The sequence below is a fragment of the Gracilinanus agilis genome, chromosome 6 (assembly GCF_016433145.1).
Source record: "Gracilinanus agilis isolate LMUSP501 chromosome 6, AgileGrace, whole genome shotgun sequence".
In the NCBI taxonomy this organism is placed as follows: Eukaryota; Metazoa; Chordata; class Mammalia; order Didelphimorphia; family Didelphidae; genus Gracilinanus; species Gracilinanus agilis.
Genome location: NC_058135.1, coordinates 111287817 through 111315290, shown reverse-complemented (window position 1 = coordinate 111315290; position 27474 = coordinate 111287817). Strand labels below are relative to the sequence as shown.

Here is a 27474-nt window from a genome sequence, read left to right as displayed (position 1 = left end):
AAAAATTGTTTTCTCATTATAGGTCATGCTAGCAATTAGCATGTAATCATTCATCCAAGGAGAATGCCTTTGTCCCTTCTTAGACACAGGAAAGAGTCTCTCAGGTGCCTTATGAAAGTAAGGTTTTGTGTACTAATAGTTTTGGTTTGTGGTTCTTAGAACTTCAAATCCATGCTCATGTCAGTTATTAATTAGGAGTCATTACTCCCTTGAATGATATCATAGAGAACTCGTTCTGGATTTCATGATCTGTGATCTTCTTGGATTAAAAGTATAACTCAAATTTGTGATCAAAACCATGCTATGAGAGAATTTAAAAAGGCTTATTTTTATTGTCATGCAAAACACACTTCCATATTGGTTATTGTTTTAAGAACACATTCATATATAACCAAAAACCCCAAAAGAAACCATAAATAATACTGATGTGAACTATGACTAGCAGTTCTTTCTCTGGAGGTGGATAGCATTCCCTGTCATAAGTCTTGTCAGGATTTTCTCAGATCATTGCATTGCTGAGAGTAGCCAAGTTTTCACAGATGTCCATCATACAATATTGCTATTACTGTATACAGTGTTCTCCCAGTTCTGCTTATTTTCCTCTTCATCAGTTCCTATAGATCTTTTCAGCTTTTTCTGAAATCATCTTGCTTATCATTTCTGATAGCACCTATTGAGAGAATGGATTTTGTTAATATTACATCCATGAAGTCTTAGTAGATAAAAATTTTAAAATTCTAAACAACTTTGTGAAATGTTAGAAATTTTCCTTTTTTTGTAGTGTAGTAATGAGATGAAAATGGAAAACTGGTTTTATCCATTTCCTGTGCAACTTAACAATGAAGCTTTTTATTTGAAGAATGCTTTGTAAAAGAGATGTGTTAAGTGGGGAATTAATTGAATATGAATAAAAATGTCTTGTTTATTAACATCTTTTGGATGCCTTTCTGGTGACTATAGGACAAAAAAGGTGAAAACAAATTAGTAATGAAAACAGTTATTCTTCAGATGAATTTTTGGGGGGTATTATAAAGGGTCACTGAATTTGAGAGCACCTTATCAATCAATGTGAGCATTAATTAAATCTCTACTGCTTGCCTTGACACCCCCTTTCTTGCTAATTCTTCTGGTAAATAGAGTGACTAAGCTTTATTTGGTAACTGTATGCATTTTTGAACGTAGGATGCAGAAAACTATATATTTTTCCAAGAAAATACTGGACAATGTGTTAGGAATTCTGAAGACAACAAAACCTTCCTTTCCAAACCTCTCATCTCTGAACTTGAGCTACATAGAGAAATCTTGAAGGACCATCCTCTTTGGAGGAATTCAAGAACACTAAGAATATTAATCCTAACTTAAAATAAAAAAGTCTGTAAAAGTCAGCAAAAATTTTTTCCCCTTATTGCTTACATCTCCTGCTTTTTGTTGTCATAGACTCTTAACAAAATTAACTCCTTTTTTATGCATACATTTGCATATATTTGTATACATATTTCATCTATGGAAGTACTTAAGTTTCTTTGGCTTCTCAAAGGAAGTAGTTTTAAGTTTCCAAATTTCAAATTATTTTGTTGCCCTGGCTTTGAGTAAATTAAAATACCTGTTAAGTTAGGGCAAATGGAAAGGATAGAAGAAGAAATAGTCTTTTTGGATATTAAGAGCCTTTAGTGCAACCATTAGCATAGCTATCCTATGAAAGTGGAGCATTGCGATACAGCTGGAATAACCCCTGAACTCCAAAGGATCTCATTGCCAGTATGATCTTGGGCAGTCTTTGGTATTTTTCCTGACCTTTCTTGACAAGCTTTGTCTTATAAACTAAGGTAAAATTAAAGTTGGATATGTTTTTGTCTCTTTTGTGTGTTCATCACTTTTTCTTATGTAGTTTTTTTTTTGGGGGACAAAGGTAAAAGAAAATGACTTTGTTAATAGAGGTAGTCTTCTTGTAGATGTTGTCTCAAGTTTATTTTGATATGAGAAACTATATATGTTTCTGAGGGCTAAATTTCAAAAGGTTATGGAATAAAACTTTCATTTTCAAAGTTAAATTATAAAAACAAAATATTAAAGTAGTCTTTCTTTTTCTTTCCCATCCCTCCCCCCCCCCCCCCCCCCCCCCCGAATGTGTACTTTTCCATTCAGTTCAAGTTTTTTGTCTCCCTTTCCTTGCTGGTTATGTTGTAAAGGCTAAAGAATAAATAAGAGATCCCAATATACAATGGTGATGATGATAATTAACATTTACATAAAACTTTAAACTTTGCAAATTGCTTTATAAATTTTCTCATTTTATTCTTACAACAACCTTGAATGGTACTTGCTTATATTATCTCCATTTCACTGATGAGGCAGACAGAGGTAAATGATTCATATAAGGCCACACAGATTGTAAATATCTTCAGTCTGATTTTGAACTCATATCTTCTTGACATATGACTATTAGGAACTCTTATCACCCAAAATGTGAAAGAAAGGTGGGAATCTTGATCATGACAGGAATTACAATTTTTTCTTTCAGATTTCCAAGGAATTTCCTTAAAGCCTTTTGAGAAGAGTACATTTTTGGGAAACCATTATTGATTCTTCTGTCTGTATGATGATACAAAGATCCTTTTGAAGGCTCTTCCTATAGCCAGATTAATTTTCCTTCTCTTTAGTCATGTCATTCTCCTTAAAAACTATCTATAGTCCCTTACTGATTACGAGGCTATATAAAACTCTTCTTTTTAGTTCTGTATTCTAGGCTGTCATGATCTCCTTTTCCAAATTACCTTATAACATTGCCATCTAAGCACTATGTGCTGTATCCAAGCTGGACTGTGCTGAAAATCTTTGTACTATATAATAGGGGGTCATAGATTAAGGTAGAAGGGAATTTAAGAGGTCATCTGGACATCATTTTACAGATGAGGAAACATGCAGAGAGAAGTGAAATGACTTGACCAAAGGCTCCTCTGCCTCTGTCTTTGCTCAGATTCTCTCTATAAAGTTTACCCTTTTTCCCCACCTCTCTTTTTCATTTTGCCCATTGAAAGCCAACTAATCTGTCAAAGATCACTTTCAGTCCCCCCCCCCCCTTTTGTAGTTTTTTGAGAACAGGAGATGTTTTATTTGTCTCCTGTGTTATACCCAAAGATTTAGCACTTTGTCTTATACATAGGTAGTCTAGAAATTTTTCTGAGCTGAATTTAATTTAGTTTAACCCTTACCTTCTCTCTTAGAATCAATATATTGGTTCCATGGGAGGAGAGTGGTAAGGGCTAGGTAATTAGGATTAAGTGACTTGCCCAGGGTCAAACCACCACGAAGTGTCTGAGGCCAGATTTGAAGCCAGGACCTCCCATCTCTAGGCACAGCTGTTCTCGCCACAATATGGAAGTTTTATTTAATATGAAATTTTGAGCATTTCCTGGTAGCCTTAAAGTGAAATAGTCAATGAAGTGTTATCAATATTACGTGGAAGGAGAATTTAACAACGTAGAATGAGAAACTGCTGGCATGGCTTGTTCTGTACATAAAGGTACTCAGGCTTTCTTAGTACCCACCACTGGATTTTTAGCAATTCAGCTTGTTTCAGAGGAGGGCATGGGAAGGGTCCTAAGGTTTCTGGATTGAATTTTAAAGTGTGCTTTTCATTTGAAATGAATAATAGTTAAGTATGCCATAGTTATGATACTGTTCTTTAAACATTGGTGATTTCACTTCCTCTGCCAACCCAGTGGGGCACCTGTTCCAATCTATATGACTAGAAGCCTCCCCACCCTCCACCTTGTGCTTGGCAGAAGGGTTGCTGAGGCGGAAAGAATAATGATCTGATGGCAAACTTTTGGAGGAAGAGCCTCTTAACTCTTCTAACTTGGGCTGGTTCTTAGACAACAGGCTCACAGACCTCAGTGTTGTTACATCAAAGCCTTATGGGCATGATAGAATGTGCAAGAGAGACTTCAAGGACCCAGAGTCATCTTTCTTTCGTCTTGTGGAGGAGGCACAGGGCTAGGACTTTAATGATGGATGAGTAGCCATGATGCCTGTGTTTTGTGCAGACTTTTTGTTAAATGCAAAAAGCTTTAGGGTTTATGGGGCAGGATGGAGCAGAGAAGGGAAACACAAGAAATATATACATACTTTGCTTTCCTGCTGTAGCATAGTTAAGAATAGATGAACTATTATTTGTGAACTGTTAAAAGAGTTATGTTGCTTTCCATCACATGATCCAAAATGTTTAGAAAAATATCAGCTGGAGTAAATGTGTAGAACCACTACCACCGGCTGGGATTCTCTAGAAGAAGCCATCACAAATGAATTAATGGATAAGTATTGGTTAAACATTTACCACGCACTATTATGCACAAGTGGTGCAGTAGATAGAGAGCCAAGTCTGTAGTTAGGAAGACCTGACTTCAAATATGGCATCAGACACATTTTTAGGGTGTGTGACCCTGGATGAGTCACTTCACCCTTTTTGCTTCAACTTCCTCATCTGTAAGATGAGCTGGAGAAGGAGATGGCAAAGTATACCGGTGTCTTTGCCAAGAAAATCTCAAATGGAGTCATAAAGACTTGGACATGATTGAAATGACTGAACAGCAACAAATGCACTATTATAAGTGCTGGGGATAGCAGCAAACGTGAAATAGTATTTGACCTCGAGGAGCTTCTAATGAGGGAGGAAAGCAGTGAGTATTCATGTAATGAAGCAAAAATGAGAAACTTCCTGAAGGAGTGGCCGTGTTCACACACACACACACACACACACACACATACACACACACACACACACACACACACACACGACACTTAACCTCTTAGTGTTTTGGGCAACTATTCAGTTTCAGAGAAAGAGGCAACCTGCAGTGGTAGACAGTGGCCTCACCGGGAGACTGTACACACCAGTGAAGCCATGGCTGGTTCTGTCTCTATTTCCTATATATAAAAACCAATACAGTTCTGGACTGGGAGTAGGGCACTTGCTAGGGGCGAAGGCATGGCTGTGTTGGGATTGGTCTCCTGTAGAAAGGAGTGCTTGAGATTACTGCATGGAGGTGAAGCAGTTTATACAAAGTTAATTATTTTAGTAGCATACTTCTTCCAAAGACTGAGTTGGTGTCTTTTCTTCCAGGAAATTTCATCACTAGTTGATCAGTTTTATGGTTATGATCCACTGTTTTTAAAACACATTTATTTGCTGTTTTATGCTCCTGCATAATTTTCTTTAGGGTTTTTTTCTTCTTTTGAGGTTCTTAAAGCATATATATCCTTATTTGAGAGGAGATGGAGAGATGTCTTAATGAATTCTAAAGCTAAGGAACTAAATTGCTTTCAGATGGGAGGTCTTTCTAGGACTCAATCTAATTAGTAGATAAGTTCCAATTATTTGGAGTTTGTAAAGGGTTTCTAAAACTCTTTGTCCATTCCCCTAGTTTGGCTTTAGAAGCCAGACCTGGGGCAGCAGTTGGTTTGGGTGGTATGGGATGGCAAGACTTTTCTCCATAAAGGTTGCCTCACTCAGCATGGCAGCAGGGACAGGTTGGGAGCAGGGCTTCTCTTTGCTGGGCTTGGGGGACTTTCTGTTGTTTCTTGGGCTTTTGGGCTCTGGGTCATAGGCTGTTGCTGCTAAGGTCTCAGAAAATATGGTGGTGGAAGTGGTGGCAATGGTATAATTTAGCCTGGTACAGGTGGTCTCTTGTCTCTCTCATAGGCAATTTTATACATAAGGCACATAGAGAATGTATTGCTATTTTTTCTTTCCCGGCCATCGTTTGGAACCAATATTTTTAACATTTGCATATGTGCATGGGGACCATGTCAAAATATTTAGACGACCTCTACTCTGGCACATTTTGCATATAAGCTATTTAACTTCTCCAAAGCTTATTTTTTTGCCTGTAAAATAAAGGGTTTGGACTCACTTTCCCCATTCGGCTGTACTACTTTGGGACTTGTTTGACTTCTCCACCATGCCCCAGGAAGCTCCTCATTTATTGCTAATCTTTTAAATTGATAATCAGGATCATCAGGCATGAAATTAAGGTAGAACAAAGGTTCACTTGAATTCAAATGCTGTTGAAATCCTTTCCTGGATTGTTTAGAGGAGAGAAGAGAGCATAATGGCTATTGGATACTTTGGGAGGATAAAGAGGAAGGGAATCTTCCATAGGAGAAGAATGTGGAAAGTGAGAGAGAAGAGAAAAGAAGAGTGTGGATAAGGGAGGGTACTGAAGACAGGCTTAGTCTACTTTTTATGGCTTTGCTTAGTATTGGCTGTGTTATTAGTCAGTGAAACAATAAGCATTTATTTAGACCTATCTGTGTCTAAGCATTTATATGTATATATATATATTTCATTTGATCTTCATAACAACACTGAATTATGTGCTGTTATTATCCCCATTTTGTATTTGACCTCTGATGCAAACAGAGATTAAGTGACTTGCTCAGGGTTACATAGCTAATAAATATCTTGAGGCAGAATTTGAACTGGTTCTTCTTGACTATAGGCACAGTACCTCTATTCACTGCACCATCAACTTCTGCTCTAAAAAAAAGATAACCCCTTCTCTCAAGGAGCTCAAAAATCTAATGACAGAACTTTAGGTAGGGAGCCTTTTTTTTTTTTTCACTTTGCCCTTTAAGGTTTCTTTTTCATCCTTTTTTTCTTATAGCTCCCTTGAGATTTTTAACTTTGCCAGCATTTGTTAGGATTACTCCATCATCTTTTGGAATTATTAATGATGCTGTTTGGCTTTGACTACATTTGTACTTGTCTCCATTCAGTGCCAGCTCCCTTTAATACATCCTAAGGGAAATTGAAAGCCAGGGAATGAGGTAGTAACATGCATGGGATGATTAGTATATATTAAATCAAATTGGATAAAATTATATTATTTTATTCTCTAATAGTTCTCCTAAACCAAGTTTTATTGGTGGTGTAAAAGTAAAATACTAAAAAAAAAAGTAAATAGGTATTGTATCAAATGGTACTAGTTTGCCCCTTCTCTTGAGGGGCTGTTAGGAAATGACAATAGTTTGCTTCTCAAATGCTTTAGAAATCATATATCTCTAAGCAGTTTCTTTACTTTTTATTCCCTGATTACCTTGGCACTGTAACTTGATTTAGGTCTAGAATCCTGTACCTCTCGCCCCTCAGTACTACTTTGAGAAATTAATATTGAGGTGCTATAGATTGGTTAGGGTTACTTATATAATAGTATAGGAAACAAAAACTCCATTGTTGAATGGCATAAATTGACTATCTTTTATGGTCCAAGTTTTAATCATCAAATCTAATCTTTGAATGTGGGAAAAGACCTTTTGAATAAATTTATTTTTAACCAATTGGCCTTTGTTTTCTCATCCATAAAGTGAGAGAGTTTGACAATTACCTCTGTGGTTCCATTCTGTCTTAGAGGTATGGGTAATTATTTCATCTTACTATCACTAGAAAAGATCAGATGTGACTATCCATTGGTTAAAAAAGAAACTTATAATTCTACTCTGAAATAAACATTTTTATCCTATCTTTATTTTCTTTGTCTTACAGATAAAAAAAATTCCAACTTGATTTGTCATGTCAAACGAAGTTAAATCCTTTGAGGCTTTTTTTTTTTTTAACCCTTATCTTCCATTTTAGATTCAATACAGAGTATTCATTCCAAGGCAGAAGAGTGGTAAGGGCAAAGCCTTGTGGGTTAAGTGACTTGGCCAAGGTCACCCAGTGAGGCAGTATCTGGGGGTCAGGTTTGAACCCAGGATCTAGGCTTTGAAGTATTTTTAAACTTCAGTCCTTCAAATTCTAACAATTATTGTTTAAAATTTATATGTATTTTAAGGAACTCAATTTTGAGAAAGATACACATTAGGATTAATTTAGCTTTCTCTTTAGTAACGTCATAGAGTGCACCTTAGAGGTCCTACGCCTTCCTCAGTTTTATACATGAAGAAACTGATGTCTGCATAGATTAAAGGAATTGCCAGAATCTCATCTTTAGTAAGTAGGATTTGAACCTAACAGGGTCTCTGACTCTAAATTCATCTCATTTTGTTATATTTAATTAATATCTAGGATATACATTTATCCTTTTTTTAGTGGCACTTCTGGAGGCAGAAGATAGGTACATTTTGGTAGCTGCTTTGTTGAATGAATCCGTTACTGATGGATTCATGATCTACTGATAGATCTGTGGTTTGCATTATGCAAACTATGCATAATGCAAACCACAGTTCTTTTTCCATATTCTATCTGCCAGACTTGGAGTCTTTCTTTTAGGACTTTTTACATTTTGTGGATACCTGTAAAATGCCCAGGTTGCCTATTCCTTTACTTTTTATTATGTGACTTGTCATTCTCTCTTTTTAAAACTTTTTTTAAATTAAAAAAATTTTTTTAAACCCATAACTTCTGTGTATTGGCTCCTAGGTGGAAGAGTGGTAAGAGTGGGCAATGGGGGTCAAGTGACTTGCCCAGGGTCACACAGCTGGGAAGTGTCTGAGGCCGAATTTGAACCTAGGACCTCCTGTCTCCAGGCCTGACTCTCAATCTCTCAATCACGCCTCCCCAACCCCCCCAGTCATTCTCTCTTTCTGATCATTTATTTTTCTCAAAATTTCCATTAGGTCGACATTGTAAGTTTTCTGAAATCTATTTGTATGTTCTTGTTACCCTCTGGGAAACTGTTCTTTAATGATCTCATTGCAGGATTCACATCCATGTATGTATTGCTGGGAGAAGAACTATATTTAAAGAGATGAGTTTTTTAGGCATTAGTGATGAAGGGGGAAGGGCATTCAAAGACTTTTTTCATGGGAAAGTATATAATGTGGTTTATTTAAAGAAATATGAACTTGACAAATATCAACAAACACAAACACTTCAATATACAAAGAAGAACGATAAGAGGATTATTTGTGAAGCTCTTAACTTCTCTTATGTACAATTTTTATAGTGTGTTTTGAATGTAACATGACAGGAACAAAACTGGGTAACTTATTTGTGCCCCTTCTCTTCTGTGTATATATTTATATATATATATAAAGTTCCATTGACCATCTTCTTGCTTTTTACTTTTTTTTTTTGGCTTCACGTCACTACCTGCCAACTCAGGTAATATGTTAAAATGATAATAAGTAGATTAGATAAGGGCAATAGAAATCACATTGGAGTGTAGTGGAAAAAGCAGACAGAGATAGTAAGTAAGAGATAGTACTAGCCACCTAATTTCCTAGCAGCTGCTCACCTTGAACTTGGATTCTACCAGCATCAGGCTCCCAGGAGACCTCTTTCTTCCTAGCAAAAATGATCATGAGAGAGGCATCAGCTTTGATAATTGCAGCTCTACCTCTCTGATTGGAGAGCTGGAGGACAAAGTGAGGAACTCCTAAAAACCTCCATTTAAAGGGGACTCACTCACCAGCCAATTTTTCATTTCCCAAAAGTTGCAATTCTTGGGATTTGGAATCTTATCATTTTCTATCTACCACCCCTTTTTGAGAGAGAGAGAGAGAGAGAGAGAGAGAGAGAGAGAGAGAGAAAGAGAGAGGGGTTTCTTCCTAGTGCTTAGCACAGTGCTTGGCTCATAGTAGAAGACCTTGAAGGATCAAGGTCAAACTCAAGCCTGAAAAATTTGCAATTGATCTTGGAAGATTTAGGGAGTCCTAGAAGGTTTTTCAACAGGAAAAAGGGGGTGTTTAGGGAAGAACAGAGGCAGGGAGATTAATCTGGAGATGTTGATTATGCTCTGGGTTATGACCTTGGACTAATGTGTCCAGCAGTAGAAATGGAAAGCAAAGGAAAAATGTAAGAGATTTGAATCTTTGAATAATCTAAATAAAGCAGGAAAGGATCAGGAGCTATATGATAGGCAGGTGTAGTAATGGCTCAGTTTTAATTCCTCTTCAGATTTTATATTTTTATTTTCATTCATGTATTTATGTAGTAGAACAGGAGACTTATTGGAGGGTTTGATCTTAATAAGATAATTGAACAAATTTAACAATGAACAAGATAATACAAATTTTTCTTTCTCAAAATGAAATGTTTTTCATTATTCCATAGATGGGACAGAGGACTAGGATAATTAAGTAATTTTTGTTGATCCAATGCCAAAATGAAAACAAAGGAAAAGCTTTTATGTATGGGTTATGTTATAAATGGTAATTTTCAGTCTCTGACTCTGCCCCCCTCCCCGTTTTCTTTTGGTTCTTCAAATAAGTTCCTTCCTTAAGGAAGCATCATGTTATGGTTAAATAATTGTTGCATTACATTAAAGCAAACTTTTAAATTTTATTTCTTTAGGAAGATTCACTCTTTCTCCTTGCAACATGGCTAATATGGAAATGTTTTACATGATTGCACATGTATAATCTATATCAAATATCAAATTGTTTGCCTTCTCAAGGAGAGGGGAAGAGAGAAAGGAAGGAAGAAAATTTGGAACTCAAAAAAAAATTTTACATGTAGTTGAGAAAAAATAAAATTAAAGAAAGACACTTAATAGGGGCAGCTAGGAGGCTCAGTGGATAGAGAGCCAGGCCTGGAGACAGGAGGTTCTGGGCTCATATGAGGCTTCATTCACATACTTCCTAGCTGTGTGACCCTGGGCAAGTCACTTATTCCTATTTGTCTAACCCTGACTACTCTTCTGCCTTAAAACTGATGGATTCTAAGTATTGCTTACTCTTGAGTGCAGTTTAAATAGACAGACAATAGTTATCTGGTTGTTGAGTTGTTTCAAGTCAGCTTATGGAGAGAGAGAATAAAAGGTGGGAAAGAAAAGGAAGCATATATAGACTCATTGCTTTAGATTTCTGGACTTTGAAGGGCAAGAATAAATTCACATAGTTATTCCCTCTACACAATGTTACAGAAAACTGAGAATATTTGAAGAAGGAAAAGAAGTATTGGGAGGGATCGAAGATGCTAGAGATATTAATGGAGCAGGTGGATGATAGCGTAGAAAGGGATGGAACTGTTTGTTTAAGTACAGGGAAAAAAAGAGATTTGAGTTTATCTCTAATATTGGCTTCTTCTGAGTCAGCATGGGCTAAGTAGATTGAGTGCTGGCTGGCTTCAAGTCCAGCTTCTGAAACTTACTGGTTTTTTGACCCTGGATAAGTCATTTAACCTCTGATTCTGGGTTGTCTCGTCAGCAAAATTGGACTTGATGACCTCTGAAGACTTCCATTTTCAGGTCTGTGGTCCTACATCTCAGGCAGTTTCAAATATCTTGCTTACAGCCTTGATAGGATAAGACTTTCACTGGGAGCTTTCCTTTGTGGCTCTGGTCTTAAGTACATGGGCCATAGGAATGGCCAGAGAAGTTAGTTTAGAGTAGGGGTACCCTTACAAAATATTTTAAATGTGAAATTCAAAATGGGTATTAAAATGGGCAGATCGGTAGTGAAAACTATCCATCTGCCCAATTGAGTGCAGCACATAATACTTTTAAAATTTATATATTTTAACTTTCTAAGTTCATTGTCTTGAATTCGGTTTGTGCTCATTTTGTTAATTTTTAAGGGCCTTTTACAGGTATTAGTTACAAGGTAGAAGAGTGGTAAGAGCTAAGGGGTTAAGGTGATTTATCCAGGATCACATACTGAGGTCAAATTTGAATTTAGGTCCTTATGACTTCCAGGCCTGGCTTTCTATCCACTGAGTCACTTAGTTTCCCCTAAGGAACTTTTTTACTTTTGTATTAAATTCATGGAAATTTGGTATTTTAGGAGAGTTTACTTTTAATGAGCATTTTTCTCCTAGTTTAATTTTTTATCCTTACAAATATATGAATCATAGAATCAGAATCTTGGAGCTAAAAGGCACTTTAGAGATGAGTTAGGCCAAAAATGTCATTTTACAGATGAGAAAACTGAGGTTTAAAAATTTTTTTTTAAGAAGATAATTTTCCAGGGCTGGTTAGGACATATTGTAACAGAAAATATTTTCAGAGTGATTACATAATTGCCCCTTCTGGTGAAAAATTCCTCTCCCTAATTTAGATGTATGTTTTTTCCCCTCCCTTATTTATTCATGAGTAGAAATAATTGCTATGTTTTTTTGAGGGTTGGGGATAGTGGTATTGGTATGATAGCAAAACTTGACTAATTCAGACAAGGTTATTGGGGGTTGAATTTAGCCTGGATTTTTGAAAGTCTGAATTATAGCTTTCTAAAAATATAGTTTTTTGAAAAAAAATAGTTTTTGGAGTTGTAATTTGCATACAGTCACCAAATAAAGTAGAAAAGTGTTACTTGGTAGAGGTATTTAAGGAAGTTGTTTTAAAAGTGATTTATAGTGAACATCCTTTTCATATATATAAAGGGAAGTTTCTAAAGTGTTTGAAATGAACATGTGTGCTTCAGGTATTCTCATTTTCTCTTTTTTAGCACAATTTTATGATTTTACACAATTATCATGAAGAAAGTTATTTTTTTCCCCAAACAAAGGGGAAAATAGCTCTGACAAATGCTAGATATGTCTTTGTGCTTTCTGAAAAACTGGAAGCTGGTGACCTGAACAATGCCTGGCAAGCCCTTTATTAGAGCTTAGGTTGTTGAACTCTTGGTTCTGTCTTTAGCCTTCATCCTGTAACAAAAAGGCCAAAGAAAAACAATGGTCATGTAGTAGCTGATCCTGGTTTCTCAAAGGCTAAAAAAGAAGTAGATCCCAAGTCATCACCTGTGTGAACAATGGTGCATGGGGAATAATACAAGAAAAAGAACATGTTAGTTTGATTGGATGAAGGGATTGAGATATCATAATGCAATTCTTTTGAACAGTTCTGCTATGGGCATTTATATGCATACGGTCCTTTCTCTCTTATCTCTGCGATTTGCCTATGCATTGTATTTCTGGGTCAAAGCCTATGTACATCATGGCTTCTTCCATATAGGTATTCCTTCTACTTTGATGTATCATGGGTTGGCTTAAGAAATTAAATGGAATTTTGGGAGAGTTTTTTGGAAACTTCAGACTACAGGCCAGCTAAAGACACAAAACATTTAGAAATTCAGAAATGCATAAAATATATTATATATGCAGTATTATATAATATCAGCATATATTGTCTTTTAAAACCATAAACACCAGGAATTGATGCAGAGCGAAAGGAGCAGAGCCAGAAGAACATTGTACACAGAGACTGATATACTGTGGTAAAATTGAATGTAATGGACTTCTGTACCAGCAGCAATGCAATGACTCAGGACAATTCTGAGGGATTTATGGAAAAGAACGCTACCCACATTCAGAGGAAGCACTGCAAGTGTGGAAACACAGAAGAGAAACAACTGCTTGAACACATGGGTTGAGGCGGACACAATGAGGGATGTAGACTCGAAACAACCACACCAATGCAACTATCAATAATACGTAAATAAGTCTTGATCACACATGTTATAACCAGTGGAAATGTGTGTTGGATATGGGGGAGGGGAGGTAAAGGGGAAAGTAAAAGCAAGAATCATGTAACCATGGAAAATTTTTCTAAAAAAATAAATAAAATATTTAAATATGTATATGTATAAATAAGTGGGATTGAAAAAAAACAACAAAAATACCCATAAACACAAATGATTTCTTTTTAAAAGTTAAAGTAAAAAGGTAAAGTTTGCTAAGAGAACACAAAAGACAATAGATGACCAACAAAGCCTAGAAATGTAGAAATCTCTTAACATTGACCTTGATGAGGTCTATGACCAAACACTTAACCCAAATTTAACAATAAGTTACTAAAAGCATCCTATAAAAGAAAAATAAAAAAATTCATACTCCTCCAGTACAAAGGGAGGGCCAAACATTTTTTGCTGATTTTTCTAGATCATGGGAGTGCTGAGTCCCTGAACCGAGGTGATATGGAAAGGATATATGTAGTTTCAAATTACTTTGCTGAATAGCTGGACAAGCAACCTACTATGTGCTGGTTCAGTGGCTAGAGCACTGAGCCTGGAATCAGGAAGATCTGAGTTCAGATGAAACTTCAGACATTAGCTTTGTGACCCTGGGCACATCATTTACTCTCTTAGCTGTAAAATAATAACACTTACCTCTTACTGGTGTTGTGAGGATTAAATGAGATAGTATTTGTAAAGACTTTAGCATAGTTCCAGGCATATAGTAGATACTTAAATGCTTATTTCCCTTTTTCTCATAGCCCTTTGAAACAGTTATGTCAAATTGATGGGGTTGGTTGGAAACTTGTTGATTAATGTACATTTCTCTTATTATTAGTGATTTGGGGCATTTCTTCACATGATTGCTAATATATTTCTTTTGAGAACTGCCTGATTATATACTAGGGAATTTGTCTTGTTTTTTGTATATTGGTATCAATTCCCTCTGTTGCAGATACCAGTCTGCTTCCAAAGCAGTTTACTGCTAAGGCTTCTCCCTTCCTTCCTTGATTATTTCCCTTCTAATTCTAGGTGAATTGCTTTGGCAAATGTAAAAAAACCCAACAATTTCTAAATAGTCAAAATTTATCTCTTGTGATCCTCTCTTTCTATATTTGGCCAAGAACTCTTCCTTCATCTGTAGTTGTGAAAGATATTTTCTTCCTTGCTCTTCTACCTAGTAGGAAATGAAATGCTTGTTGAAAGAATAAATGAATTCCTCTTCTAGTATGAATTGGACTCTGAGGTTACTTTCAATTTAGAAAGCCTATGATAAATCTAGGACCTGTTCAGATTGGTACAGCCTTCAAACTGGAGTGGTAATGAACCTTTTCTATTTAACTGAAAATTGAGGCCTGTCAAAAGTCACAATCATGAACTCTACTGAAGAGCAGCCTTCCCTGTCTCTCCCCTTTAATGCCTTAATCCATTTTATTTTGGTGAATGGGAACTTTGCTTTGCTAAGTTGTATTTGCTAATTTTGTTTGAAAAATAAATTATGCGTTAACAAGAGTTTGTGTTTATTATGGCGTTAGTTTTAGGTACTTGCTACTATGACCATCATTTTGAAAATTTAAAACATGCTTAATTTTGGATATTTGCCCAAGCATAGCATTTTTTAAATATTAATGTAATCAATATATGTGGAAGACCTTTTTAGTTATTATGGAGATTAATTATGACTTTGGTTTATTATTTTCTCCCATGGATATAATTTAATCAACTCTCTTTTAAACATAGTTGATGCTTTTTGTTTGGTCCATTTTTGAGTCTTTGCCCAAGTGATAATATGGAATTCATTAATGAGTGAGGGATGATGGGATTCTGGTCATCCTTGTTTTTTAAATAATCTCTTATTACCGTACTTTGTTTTTAAAAGGAAATGTCTACCTCGCAAACAAGAAAATTCTTTTTATTATGTTATTCCATGTTTTTTAATTTCAAGTTAATTAAGATTATTTTCCCATGGTTACATGATTCATGTTCTTCCCCTCTCCTCCTTCTATGCCTCTCCCATAGCCAATGTGCATTTCACACTGGGTTTTACACGTGTCATTGATCAAGACTTATTTCCATATTATTAATATTTGCACTAAGGTGATCTTTTAGAGTCTACTTCCCCAATCATATCCCATTCTACCCATGTGATCAAGCAGTTTTTTTTCTTCTGTATTTCTACTCTGACAGTTCTTTCTGTGCATGTGAAGAGTGTTCTTTCTCATAAGTCCCTCAGAATTGTCCTCGATCGTTGCATTGCTGCTAGTAGAAAAGTCTGTTACATTCAATTGTACCTGTGTTCTCCTGGATCTGCTCCTTTTCACTTTGCATCAATTCCTGGAGGTCTTTTCAGTTCTCATGGATTCCTCCAGTTCTTTATTCCTTTGAGCACAATAGTATTCCATCACCAACAGATACCACAATTTATTCTGCCATTCCCCAATTGAAGGACTTCCCCATATTTTCCAATTTTTTTGTCACCACAAAGAGCACAGCTATAAATACTTTTGCACAAGTCTTTCTCCCTATGATCTCTTTGGGGTATAAACCCAGCAGTGGTATGGTTGGATCAAAGGGCAGACAGTCTTTTAAATCCCTTTGGGCATAGTCCCAAATTTCCTTCCAGAATGGTTGGATCAATTCACAACTTCACCAGCAATGCATTAATGTTCCAATTTTGCCACATCCCCTCCAACATTTATTACTTTCCTTTGCTGTCATATTGGCCAATCTTCTAGGTGTGAGGTGGTACCTCAGTTGTTTTGATTTGCGTTTCTTTAGTTATAAGAGATTTAGAACACTTTTTCATGTGCTTATTGATAGTTTAAATTTCTTTATCTGAAAATTGCCTATTCTTGTCCCTTGCTGATTTATCAATTGGGGAATGGCTTGATTTTTTTTTTTTATAATTGGTTTAGCTTCTTACAAATTTGGGTAATTAGACCTTTGTTAGAGGTTTTTGTTATAAAGATTTCCCCCCCAATTTATTGCTTCCCTTCTAATTTTGGTTGCATGTTATTCCATATGTTAAGATTGTTGACAAATGCAATAAGATAAAATTTACCTTTGGAAATAATAATTTCATAATGATGCTGTTTGTCTTCGGTGTCTGTAAAAGTCTAAACTAATGGATATTATGGGAAGCACAAGTTGTGTGCCTTTTATGTTTTTCATGGAAATATATCTTTAAAGGCTATTAGCTCTTGGGAGCCATAAATAAAAAATTGAAATATATTCATTAAGGATATATATTTAATAGGCTACCACATTGTTTCTGTCAGAATATATGAGAAAAGAGAATGGTTCTAGTTAGTTGCCACTTCAACCAACCACACCCATACCTCCACACCCACATCCTTACACTCATATAGACCACATATTTGCCTCAAAATGGCAATACTTTGGGTGAAACCAGTGAGGTTATAGCCTTTAAAAATTAGTGGTTTCAGTACTTTTTATAAAAAAAACCCAGCATAACTTTGTCTAGATTAGTACTCATCTGGGTGGGTTATTCTCTTTAGCCAGACAGACGATTAAGTTCTTCACTCCATGATAGGTGGGATTTGTGAGTTACTGTGTCCAAAAAATAATAATCATTGCCTTCTGGTTAACTTTTTGAACCTTTCTGCCTGTTGTCCTATGACAAACATATAAATAAATGGTGTAACATTTTATCTTCCTCATCGAATAGCTAGCATTTATATATCACCACAAGGTTTGTAAAGAGCTTTTTATGTATGAAAACTTGTTTGACTTATATAGTCCATTAATCAACAAGCATTTAATAAGCACTTACTGTGTGCTTGGCCCTAGGGACATAAAGATACTGACAGTTCCTACCCTCAAGGAACTCACATTCTAATGAGGAAGACAATATCCAAACAATTATGTGGAAGGAAGTTCTGAATGGTATAATAGGAAGGTAGTCTTAGGGAGAAGGCACTAGCCATTGGGGAAGAGAGAGAGAAATCAGGAAAGGTCTCTTTTAGAAGATGGGCTTTGAATTGAGCCCAGAGAAGCCTGTTAAAGCAGTAAGGGGGAGAACTTGAGGGACAAGCCACCAGCGACAAGGAATGGAGAGTCCTTGTGTGAGGATCAGTATAAGCAAGGAGGACAGTGCCTCTAGATCATAAGAATACATGAAAATTGGATGAGATACTTCATTTTTTATCCTCTGTGGTTCAAGATGGCACCATTTGCAATGATCTTATATTGCGCACAGTCACTTTACAGAGGGAAAATAAGGTCATGTTGATGTTGGAGGGAAAAAAAAAAGATGTGGGTTCAATCAGAAATGCTTTTAACTGCAGCATGTAAAGAATGTCCTTTGGTCACTGTGATCTCTATCTTAGATTTTGTGTTCTTCTTTAAAGTGCTACTTCAAAAAAAAAAAAGCTGTCCACTTGCAGCCTGCCTGGGATGTCTTTTGCTCCTGTTTCCCAGCAGTAGTTCAAATTATTCCGTTCCACTAATGTTTGTTGATCTTCCACGATGTGACCAGTATTGTGTCAGCTACCATTATGGGAGATGCAGAGAAGCATGAGACATGGTTTTTGCTCTCAAGGGACTTATTGTTTAAACTTCCTCTCAGCAGTGAAATAACAGATAATTATCCAAGATTGGACACATTAAATACCAAAATGAATGGTATAGTGCTATCCCTGTTTAAAGAAAGGAGACAGACATCAGTATAGCCTAAGGAAGACTTTTCTAGAAGGTATGATTTGAGCTGGAAACTATGCTTGAAACCATGTTTCAGTATGTGGGTCTTTTTAAGTGTGTGTTTTACCTGGCTCTTTGTAGTTTCTTTATTTCATAGCATGATGTCATGGAAAGATCACGGGGCTGTGAGTTCAAAGACATGAATTCTAGCTCAACTATGTCACTAAAGAGATTGGGCAAGCCACTTAACCCTTTTGAGTTTCTTGTAAAAAGAAAGAATTCAAATTCATTCTTTCTTTAAAAAGTTTAATGCCTTTTGTTTCTCACAGGAGAGTACTTTCTTGATATACTAAAACTCTGACCCCTTCTTTTCCCATCTGGATCCTCACTTATAATAAAACTGCTTATGTAGACAAGGGGAGATGGTTTGATTCTCTCTCCTGGGAGTAAGATTGGTCTTTGCAGTTAATCAAAGTTTGGCTACCTGTTTAGTAACTTTATGTTAATGTCATGTATGTTTTCCTACTTAAGTCAACTGTGTAACATTTCATAAAAATCTCAGATTTCTCCGAATTCTTCATCTTAACTGTTTATGGTATAATAGTGTTCTATTCTTATACTATAGTTTGTTTAATCATTTCCCAATTGATGGATCCCCATTTTCTTTTCTTTTTTTGTTTTAAACCTTTAATTTTTCTGTCTTCATAACAACTCTGAAAAGAGAAAGGCAAGGGGCAGAAGGCAAACAAGGCTAAGTAACTTGCTTTGAGTTTCAGTTTCTGAGGTCATATTTGAACCCAGATCCTCCAATCCACTGTGCCACCTAGCATTTCTGGTGCCCACTTTATGCCTAGTTGTGCTATATATTTTGAATCAGATTCTAGATGTTCAAGCCTTGTCTGAATATGAGGCTATATGTTGTAGCGGAAAGAATACTGGGTTTAGAATCAGAACATCTGAGTTTTTGAATCCTGTCTCTGTTGTTGTAATAATAATAATATTACCCATGTAATTTTGGGCAATGAAATCATTTCACTTCTCTCAGTTTGTTTCTTCATCCATTAAATATAGGGGTTGGACTAGAGATAACCTCAGATGCCCTTTTTGATATTTCTCCAATTCTATATATCTTCTAATTGACTTTGTCTATGGGGTTGAAGCCCCCTGGAATCCTGTAATTGTTTTCTTGTGGTTTGATTGATACTGTTGACCGACATTGCTGTTGGATGTATCTTTTTTCCATTTAATGTTAATCGTGACTTGTTACATGTAATCTTAAGGATAATATGAATGGAATTCCTTAATACGGTAGACATAGTAAATGAAGAAGGTTTTTTTGTTTCAGCACAATGACTTCAGCATTTAGCACAGTTCTTGGCACACAGTGGACACTTTATAAATGCTTATTGACTCTCTTGGGGGCACTTAACATAGTAGACATTTAGTAAATTCTTGTTGGATTGTTGAAAAAGGTTTGACAAAAGAAAGCAAAGCATAGCAGGCACTTGCTCCTTGGTACCTTTTTAAATTCATTCTCCATGTGCTCTGGGAGTTTTCCTCTTTGGGATTCTACTTAAATATTGCAAGGATCTATAATTTCATTGGTGAGATTAGCTTGTCCTTTCACTAATGTAGAGAATGCCCTTTCTGCAGTTTAGTCATGGTCTCTGAGAGCTGTGGAGGTTGGGGCTGAAAAATCCATCACCCTGCACCAATTTGCAGATGAGTCTTTTTGACCTTAGCTAGGCTGGTCCTTGGATGGCAGCCATATAGTTAATCATTGGGCCCTTACTTGAATCTTTTCCAGTTAGATAAGCCTTTGAAAATCCAGGTTTACTTCCTTGCCCTGATGAGGCATCCAAATAGAAATGAGTTGAGTCCTTAGAATACATACATACATACACACACATATACATATACACATACATACACACATATAAAGAATACAGTTAAGTTTAATGTTACTTTAAGCCCTGCATACAGTGCTTTGTGCCCTGGCATTTTTTATAATGTGATTCATTTAGGAAGAGAGTAGATTTGGAGAGTGCTAAACATATTGAATCAATTTTCAGAAAAGTTATATCTGCCCCCAAATTGCCTGAAACAAAATATGCCATGGCAAAAGGGAGAAAACACACATACAACATTCCCTGTAAATCTTTGCAAGCTTGGAGTCAAGCAATCCATCATCTTTACCCAGCTGGATGAAGGTATTCTGAGGGAAGAAGATAAATGAGAAATGAGAAGAAAGTTATTCCACATTTCTTAACATCTGTCCTTTTGTATGTTTCTTAAATAACTATACTCTGACCCAGTTTTCATGCAGGCTAGTATTTTACTGTTTAAGTTACTTGAAAAAAATTTTTTTTAAATCCACTTAACTTGTTACATCTATTTTTAACTTGTAAGTATTTTGTACCACCCATTAAACATTATGCAATTGGTTTTGGTTGTCAGTATCAGTATTTTTCCCTGGAGATTTTGAATGATTATATATTTAAAATGTAAGTAGAGCTCCCTTTTCCCCTTCCCTCGCTTGAGACATTAGACTAAGAATTCATTTTTGTACATCTTTACTTTTTCTCCTTTCATCAAGAGATGAAAAATCATTAGACTCTAATGGAAAGAGCAATGGCCCTAGAATTGGGAGACCTGGCTTCTAGTTTTTACTCTGCAACTAATCAGGTATGTGGCTTTGGGCTAGCTCTAGACACTCTTGACCTCCCTTTCTTTATTTGAGAAAGGATGAGGTCTTCTATTTTTATCAGTCACCTATGGGCAAGCTAGACTTCAATTTCTTTGGAAACTCAAACAGCATTTATCAAGCTCCTGTTATGTACTGGGTCCTGAGAAACAAAGACAAAAACGAAACAATTCCTGCTTATTAGCTGCTTACATATGAAGGAAACATGAAGGAGAAATTTCTACTTGGACAAGTAAATACAACAAAAATATATATTTAAAAAGAGAAGACACTATCAGCTAGAGGATTAGGATGCCACTTTGGAACTGAGATTTGAAAGCATCATTCTCTGTGGTAAAAGTGAAGGAATACATTTCTGGCATGGGAGAATGTCTGTGCTTGGATGGTCACACACCTCAGGGTTGGAATATTGTATATAAGCAAGTGGACCGATTTGACTGGAAGGTGATATGTTTATGTAAAGGGAATGGTGTGATTATGGAAAGGTAAATTGAAGTCAAGTTTTCAAAGACTTTAAATGACAGAGTAATTTGTATTTTATTCTGGAGGCAATAGAATACTAGGGAAGCTGTTTAACCAGTGACCTATGAACTCAGAGTATCCAAAAGTGTACATGAACTCTAAAAGGATAATAGCCGAGAGTAGAGGGAAGCCTACAATATTAAATGCAACAAAGGAGGATGACAAGTGAGAAAAAGTCTTTGGGCCTGAAGTTTAGACATTGTTTGAGTTTGTAGAATATTTCAGTTGATTTATGAGGTTGGAAGCCAGAATATGAGTTTGAGAAGTGAGAAAGGAAAGGAAGTGGAGGCAAGGAGTGAAGATAATATTTTTTTGCAAATTGAAGCATGACATTCTTTGCTTTATTTCCTCTAGTGTAAGCCACACACGCAATATTAGTATAACATAATATTACAACCTATGGAAATATGTATTATATGATAACACATGTACAACTTATGTCACATTTGTTTAGGGAAGGGAGGATGAAGGAAAGAACATGGATCACTAAATGTCAGAATGAACACTAAAAATGTTGTTGACATGTAAAAAATATAAATTAAATATTAAAAAAATTAGTATTATGGATGACTTGGAGTTTCCTTCCATCCAGTTGGGTTTTGTGAATGCTACTAAGCCTTCAAAGAGAAGGCTCATGTGTAGACTGAGAACAGAGGCTTATACTCTGTGTGAACCATCTTGGTAAACAGCCTGCTCCCCATCAGCAGCTCCTTTTGAGTCACTGGGGTCCATGAGTGGCATATCATCAAGAAGAAGGGCTATACATGGTTTCTGTTTGAAAATCTCATCCTATTTTCAACTCTTAAGAGATTTTTGAGTAGCATGGGAAACAATCAAGATACAGATGCAGCCCTGATTGATGGCACACACAAGATCCACCAGGAGTGACCAGCAGAAAAGACCAAGGATTTGTTCCAGAATCATAATTCCCTAACAGAACAGTGCAGGAGCATTTCTGAGCTCAACTTCTAATGCTCAACTGAGCCACTTCAATCTTAGGAAAAAGGACGATATTAGAAGACAGGGAGGGTCACTAACATTTTAAATTTTTGTTTCACAGCTCCACCAACACCATCATTCCACTAAATTTCTCCTGTACCACTGTTCATCTTCAAACACTTTCCATGAGTGAGCCAGGTTCTGACTAGTTTTCACTTGCTAGAGACAAACCATCGTTGTCACTAATTCTTATCCTAAGGCGGTGGTAGCAAACCTATGACACACGTAGCCATTTTTGATGACACATGACTGCATGTGGCCACATACAGAAAAGTATGGGGCTGCATCCTGAGGATGAAACATTTGCTGTAGTGTAGTGTAGGCACCCTGTGCACTATAGGTGACACTTCTACCTATATTCATTTACCTATTTTGGTTTATTAAATACAGTTATATATTATAATTATACATTTTTGTTATTTAAACTATAAATATTACAAAATTATGTTTGTTTGTTTTTTTCTCGAAGTGACACACACCTGAGTTATGCTTGTTTTTTTTGGCGAATTTTGACACACCAAGCTCAAAAAATTGCCCATCACTGTCCTAAGATATGGGCTTGGTTAATACTCACTATACATATTTAAAATCACTTTATAGCTGCAGCTAAGTACACAGGACAATTGCACATACAAAAGATTTACATTTAAAATTGTAAAAAATCACAGAAGGTACTTTATAACCTGCAATTGATCACAATTTATGCTTTGTGAAGGGATTCTTTGTGAAGAAATCTGGGCCTATGATTAAAAACTATATAAATCATTGGAGTTAAAGGCTCTTGTTTTCTCACTTTTAAGTTTAGTGTCTCTGGAGGGTTGATGAGAGATACACAATGGTACTTTTCCTTATATTTTTCTTGTCTATAATGTAAGGCATGATGTGGTGCTCTGAGGTAGGTCTGATGAAGGTCCATTAGACATGGTGTATTTCCAACGTGTATTCCGTTTTTTTCTTTTCTTTCTTTTTTTTTTTTTTTGACTCAATGATTCAGGCCACATTTTCCCAGTGATTATATAGAGTGCTAGATGAAAGGCAGCTCCAGCAGTAACTGAGGGTAAATATTTCAGGTATGGGTCAGCATCAATTACATTTAACTCTCCCAGAAACTTTGCTAAACTTTCTACCTTAGAATTGGCCTGTTGCTGATGTAGGAAATACTGAGTGAGAAACTGGATTATTGTTGGTGCCACAAGGTCAAAAGCCAGCACTTCCAGAATCATTTGCTCTATTCCTAAGACCTGACTTTTTATGTATTCATCATCTGTGAGGTACACAAATTTGGCCACTTCTGGTGGGCAGATTTCTTCAAACTTTGAGGCCAGGAACATGGCAGCAGTCCCAGCTAGCTGAAGCTTTCCCCGCAAAACTGACTCTGAAGAAAGGCATCTATTGATATAGTTCATAGCCAAGTGGAGAGTCTCATTCTGGAGCCTGTATTCCTCCCCTACTGCCACTAGCCAGTCCACCAAGATAGCCCTCATGCTGTTGGTTACATGTGGCTGCTTCTTCATGTAACCTGCTTTAGGTTTATATTTAACCTACATTTTCCTAAGGTACAGATAGATGTCTTCTTGGTAGTCAGGGACATCCTTGACATTTAGTGGTTTTCCATTTGCTTTCCAGTACCATGGACATGTCCATAGTAAGGGAGGATTCAAAACTACTGCCCATTGGATAATCAAGGGGTGCCAAAGATTTTCTTGTTTCTGGTAGTGAAATAGCTGAATTGAAACCCAGCACACCATCCTCACACTGCCCTTTTGGGGTAATAAGAAATTTCTTTCCATTCTTACCATCTGGTTCATCCACTTGAATTAAGAAAACAACAGCCTTATTATTGATGGCATTCTAGGATGGGTCAATACCCTGCTCATCATTAACAGGTCCTCTGAGAGGACCAACAACTGAGTGACCCTGGGGCTTCTGGGGTGCTCAAAGCATTGCATGTCTTGGCTGACTTGGCACTGCTGAGCTTATCTGGGTGGATATTCTCCTGGTTCTTGTTGAAGCTGGCTTCCTAGTGCCTCAGGTCTTCCAGAGAGGCACCTTTCAAACCCCACAGGACCAGCTTTCCAGGGCTCAGATTTTTACCCTAATCTCCCTGTTTGGGGTTGGCCCAGGATTGCTCATACATGGACATAGTCCAGTGGTTCCAATGGTTCCAATGACTGACTCCACAGGCTTTAACCCCAATGAGTAGCTAAATGTTCCACAGCTCTTGAAAATCATCAGGTCAGATGGGGAGGACAAGGCCTAATGGAAAGGACATTCAAAAGAAGCTGGAGCCTGGGTGCTGGCTCAGTCCTATTGGGGTCTTTAGTAAGAGCACAGCTGGCTTGCTTCCTGGAGGAGGGGTGATTTCAGCATGATAATTTAAAAAAAAATAAGTTTGCCTGAAAAGGAAAGGAGATGGGGCATAATAACTTGAGGAGATGGTAGTGAAGGTTTTTTAAAGACATTTTAAAGACATTGGTTAGATTTATAGGCAGCATGGATGAAAACAGTAGCTAGAGAGTGAAGATGAAAGAGAGAGTAGTAGCAGTATTATCGGAACAGTTTGCCAGAGGTTAATCTAGGGATGGGATTAAGGGCACAAATAGAGTGATTGGCATATGTGAGAAGGCTTATGTTCCATTAAGGACTGAAGGACACTAGGAGAAGTAAGGCTTGGAATGTATAATAATAGAGAACAGAAAATACACAGTAAATAACTTCTGTTGTAACTACTGTGTGAGGCCAAGTCTTCTTCAGGTGAAGGAATCTTGAGGGGAGAAGGTTTGGAACAGCCACTATAAGGAATGTGAAAAAAAAAGTCATCTGGTGAAGAGTAAAAGGATTGTCTTCTGAAGTCTCAGGTGAGGTTAAACAACATTCAGCAGAAGATTAGTAAAAGGGGAGAAGATTGGTGGTGAATGTCAAAGGATGATTTGTGATAGGACAAGTAGTAGAAGCAAAGAATTGGAGGGTAGAGAGAAGAAGTTAAAATGGTGGATGTTAGGATCAGAGTTGAGATGAGTGGAAAGTGTAAATAGAGAAAGGGGCAGAAGCTTGGGAAAAAACACATCTTTTCATTCATGTATCCATAGCTCAATACTTTACCATTAGCCACAGTGTCTAGCCACAGTAAAATAAAGGTTATATAATCATAGATTTCTGATAGAGATTAGGAAGGTGTGCTAGAGGCCATTGTGTTCCACCCCTTCATTTTACAGAAGAGGTAAGTGAATCCCCAAGAGTTTAAGTGACTTGACCAAAGTTATATAGATAGGATGGGGCAAAGGTGAGATGGGAACCAGGATGCTCAAACTTCAGAGCCTGGGTTCTTTGATTATACTAGTCTGTCTAGAATGCTCTCAAAATCTTTTTGTAAACAGGCCTTTTAAATTGGTACTTTGGAATGTTTTATGAAACTGAACCCAGGAGAAAATATTATTTATTTTTTTTACTTCAAGGATTCATCATTTTTGAGTGGGAAAGTAATATAATGACAGGATTCTCTCCTTTCCCCCTCCCTCGTTACCCTTCTCCTCTGAATGTTCAGTCTGGTAGAGCTTTATTTAGGATAGGTTGGAGGAAAAAAAGAGAGCCTAGAGAATAAAGAACTCAGTTAAGAGGCCATAGCTAGGATAGTGGCTATGAGAATAAATGGAAAATGTAATTCTAAAGGAAATTAACTAACATCATAATTTCTGAGCCTCTAGAAGAGCTTATTTAATAAAGTTAACTAAGATGCCCAATTAGTTTTCACACTAGAAGATCAAACAAAATCATTGTAATTTCTTGTTGTGTGATCCCTGACATCTGTCATTCTCTATGTGGCATCATCTTGGCAAAAAGGAAGGGGCTGATGGACTTTTCTCTGCATGGTGTACTGCTAGATAGCCCATGAGCTCTTCTGTTATTCTTATTCTTGTTATATGTTTGACTCACTGCTTCTTTCAGGCCTCCCTTCCTGATGATACCCGAAAGTTGTGTAGCTTTACACTTAATGGTGATATGGTATAGCCAGTTCATATCCACCATGCATTTATCTATTGGCCTTTGGATGACCCTTAGATTTAATTCTTCAGAGACCATGGAATTCCATGTTTTGCTGCAAAACTATATAACTGGAAGAATATTGGTGCCAGAAAGGTGGGCTTTCATTTCAAAGAGAAGAAGCTTGGCAGGGGTTATTAAAAGCAATGTGCAATTTCCCCAAAGGCATTCTGGACAAATATCTCTTTCCTGTTCAATTTCAGACCCAGTTCAGTGGTCATCTGAAGTGTCAGCCTGTGGTATATGAAATGATAGAATAGCTTTATGGATATTTATCCATCTAGCTGTATGTCATGGTCTGCATGAGAAGGAAGCATTCACCATCTATGATTTCCTAGGCAAATAGTTATTCCAAACTTTGAGTAATTACAGATCTCATTTAAGAGATCCAGCTGTAATTGAAAGCCTGATGCCAGCAGGACAATATTGTCAGCAAATGAGTATTTGGAGAATTCCCCCTCCATTTGGACTCTACTTTGGATGTTTTCTAGGTTGTTGACCTCGATCCTTTGTCAAGAGTACACGATCTTTCTGGTTATGCCTTGTTTGATATTAGAAAGTCATTGAACAATGTTATCTCTATTGTTTGATCTTGTAAAGGATTTCAAATACGTCATTATTTTGACTCAAAATTTCAGGGCACATTACAAGGCCACATTGCTAGAGCTGCCTGGCGAGAGGCCAAGAGGTGATGCTGCTCACTTTACTTCAGCATTATTGTGACTTGTTAAACTAGCAAAGGCCAAGTTAGTGGTAGAGCCTTATTCTTATAACTCTGAGTACTAGCAGAATTTTGATGCTAATATTGCCTCTCATATATTGGGCAAGAAGAAGTGAGATTGGAGGCATCTGGGTAGCTCAGTGGATTGAGAGCCAGGCCAGGAGATGGGAGGTCCTGGATTCAAATCTGGCCTTAGACACTTCTAAGCTGTGACCATGGGCAAGTCACTTTACCCCCATTACCTAGCCCTTACCACTCTTCTGCCTTGGAACCAATACACAGTATTGATTTTTAAGGCATAAGGCAAGGTTTAGTTTTTTTTTTTTTTTGTTTTATTTTTTATTTTTTTACAGAAGTAAAGATCTAGATATTTAGAATTTTTCTTTGTTTGGTGATCTGTAAATTTAATAAAATTTTGGTATTATGGCAGAAGAAATTG

General features: G+C 36.7%; 1 protein-coding gene and 1 pseudogene across 2 annotated transcripts in view; one reads left to right on the top strand and one right to left on the bottom strand.

Moving 5' to 3' along the window:
- Window positions 1-27474, top strand: part of RAPGEF2 (Rap guanine nucleotide exchange factor 2) — a 320910-nt gene that overhangs the window by 10583 nt on the left and 282853 nt on the right. The window lies entirely within an intron of this gene.
- On the bottom strand, window positions 5420-26290 carry LOC123251714 (annotated as a pseudogene).